The sequence below is a fragment of the Triticum dicoccoides genome, chromosome 7A, assembly GCF_002162155.2.
Source record: "Triticum dicoccoides isolate Atlit2015 ecotype Zavitan chromosome 7A, WEW_v2.0, whole genome shotgun sequence".
Lineage (NCBI taxonomy): Eukaryota > Viridiplantae > Streptophyta > Magnoliopsida > Poales > Poaceae > Triticum > Triticum dicoccoides.
This window is the reverse complement of record NC_041392.1, coordinates 89902336-89905425: the sequence shown is the minus strand read 5'-3', so window position 1 is coordinate 89905425 and position 3090 is coordinate 89902336.

Here is a 3090-nt window from a genome sequence, read left to right as displayed (position 1 = left end):
ATGGCCATCCTTTGTAAGGGGTCGGCGGCGCTGTTGTGATGGTGGCCGCTGCAAGGGAAGGGGCCAGCGATGTTGTTGTGATGTATGCTGCTGCAATGGAAGAAGTCGCCGGTCAGGGGCGCTGCTCTGTTGTGAATGTTCAAGTGGTGCGATGGGTTGCGAATATGTGAGAAGGATGAGATGACGCATGCACATCGAACGGTTACGAGTTTTGATCGAAGGGCTGGTGAGGCGGATGATCTGTAATGCCTAGCATGAGCCAAATGAAAAAGGTTAGAAAACGACCGGTTTTTGGGTGACTCATTTATCCATCCCATCCCTACATTTTTTGTAGTCACTGCTATCTGGAAAGATACTTTACTTGGCAACTGAAGAGTATTACTACTTTTGTTACTATTACATCAATCAAACAACAATCACTTCATCGCATTGACTAATGATAGTAAATTCTTTGGAGCAACTATTTTGTTTCCAAACGTGGTTAAATTGACAATGCAAATGCTAAAGTTTATAAGTATTCTTTGGCTCCTCTTATGTCAAATATAAATTTGTGTTGTGATACTTTCTGACAAAGACTTTTGAGCCCCCTACACTTGTTGGTTATAAAAACAATATTAAATAATCACATTGTATGCGCGCAAAAGTAAAATATGTTCTTCAAGAAATACAACAATGTTATTACATTAACTACCAGAAAAAATAATGCACATGTTGAATACTTATTGACCCAATTTGTAAGAGATAATTTGTCTACTAGAAAGCATTGTTAAGATATTTTTAGAGTGTATGATTTACATATCCTACCATGATATTTAATTATATTAAAATATATAAGAACACACAGACACACACACACACACACACACACGCACATGCGTAGATATATGTATATACATTATACAGTCGATGCCATTTTTAAAAATTAATGCAAATAGAATTTTTGTTACATCATACAAATTATATTTTGTACAATCAAAGTTTTTTCGATATACATTATAACTGTATAATTAAGAACAATACACATATAATTTAGCAACATATTAATGTGGTTAACTCCGGTGATAAGTAATAGAAAATTATAGTCATTAAAACTATAGCATAGTGCAAATAGTTTAATAAGTATAAAAGTTCAGTATTAAAAACAAATATTTGTTATGTCGCTCACGTCCAAAATTTATTTGGAACTACCCTATACAAAGATGGTATTATGCTAGAAATTAAGTGTCATTTTTACATAATAATCTTCTTTCTCATTTATTTTGTCATTTCCCTTATAGTTGAGTCTATTCAGCTCAATTACATTGATGATGATGATATCTATGCAAGTTTGTATTATTATGTGACAATTTTCATTATGAACTATCTCAGCGATTAAGACATTAGCGGCACTGTTGTGATGGTGGCCGCTGCAAGGGAAAGGGCCAGCGATGTTGCTGTGATGTATGCTGCTACAAGGGAAGGAGTCGCCGGTCAGGGGCGCTGCTCTGTTGTGAATGTTCAAGTGGTGCGATGGGGTTGCGAATAAATGAGAAGGACGAGATGACGCATGCGCATCGAACGGTTACGAGTTTTGATCGAAGGGCTGGCGAGGCGGATGATCCGTAATGCCTAGCATGAAAAAGGTTAGAAAACGCCCGATTTTTGGGTGACTCATTTATCCATCTCATCCCTACATTTTTTGTAGTCACTGCTATCTGGAAAGATACTTTACTTGGCAACTGACGAGTATTACTACTTTTGTTACTATTACATCAATCAAACAACAATCACTTCATCGCATTGACTACTGATAGTAATTCTTTGGAGCAACTATTTTGTTTCCAAACGTGGTTGAATTGACAATGCAAATGCTAAAGTTTATAAGTATTCTTTGGCTCCCCTCATGTCAAATATAAATTTGTGTTGTGATACTTTCTGACAAAGACTTTTGAGCCCCTACACTTGTTGGTTATAAAAACAATATTAAATAATCACATTGTATGCGCGCAAAAGTAAAATATGTTCTTCAAGAAATACAACAATGTTATTACATTAACTATCAGAAAAAATAATGCACATGTTGAATACTTATTGATGTACCCAATTTGAAAGAGATAATTTGTCTACTAGAAAGCATTGTTAAGATATTTTTAGAGTGTATGATTTACATGGCTTGTTGTTGGCGTGGTCTACTAGAAAATGTTGATTTCTCTGTCTCTTCTTTCTCTCTGTTATGTTCTTTGTTTCTTCTTTCTCTCTGTTCCCTGGCCCTTTTTTCGAACTCAGTGGCAAACGCATCGATTGATGTATTAGTTTTTTTGAGGGATGATTGATGTATTAGTTAGCATCACTATTCTAAATATCGACTGGTGAGCTGATAAATCGTTTAGGACGTGGATAGGCAGCGCGCGGGCGCTAGATGGAGTGCCCGAGCATACCCTCTATATTAGGAAACCTACATGAGCCTTCAACCTCACGTTGCCTCAGTCAAGAGCCCACATGCATTAATTTTCGGGTTTCAAAAAATTTAAAAGCTATAACTTTTGTTTCAAGCATCCGAATGAGGATCCGTTTTCACCACTGGGTTTCTCTTGATGAGCTCTTCAAAACTAGATCCCGTATGAGTAGGTTTCGACAAAGTTTATTTTAGAGCAACTTTGGATGCTATAGAGGCAACTTTAGTGCTATAGGAGAGCAACTCATTTTTATTGCCTAATATGACTACCTATGAGTCGGGAGTCCTTCTAAATTAGTTACCATGACCAACAATGATTAGTTTCACCTCTAAGTAGCACTATAGGGAAGCAGCTCCTTTTTTTGCCTAGTAGGACTACCAATTAGGTTGGTTTGTGTAAAAAGAATGAGAAAAATCACACGAAACATGAGGTAGTGCTACATGCAAGCAACTTCACTGCACTAAGTGCACCTGTTAATTTGCTAACATTATCCCAAATTACCTACCATGGCTGCTCAATTGTCTATAAATACTATGGAATTTCCTATCATTGATGCCTAGTTGCCTACCATTGTTGACCAGTTGCCCACATATATTGTGAAGTTGTTTATCCTTGCATTTCTAAGTTGCCTACAACACTATAAAGTTGCCTACCG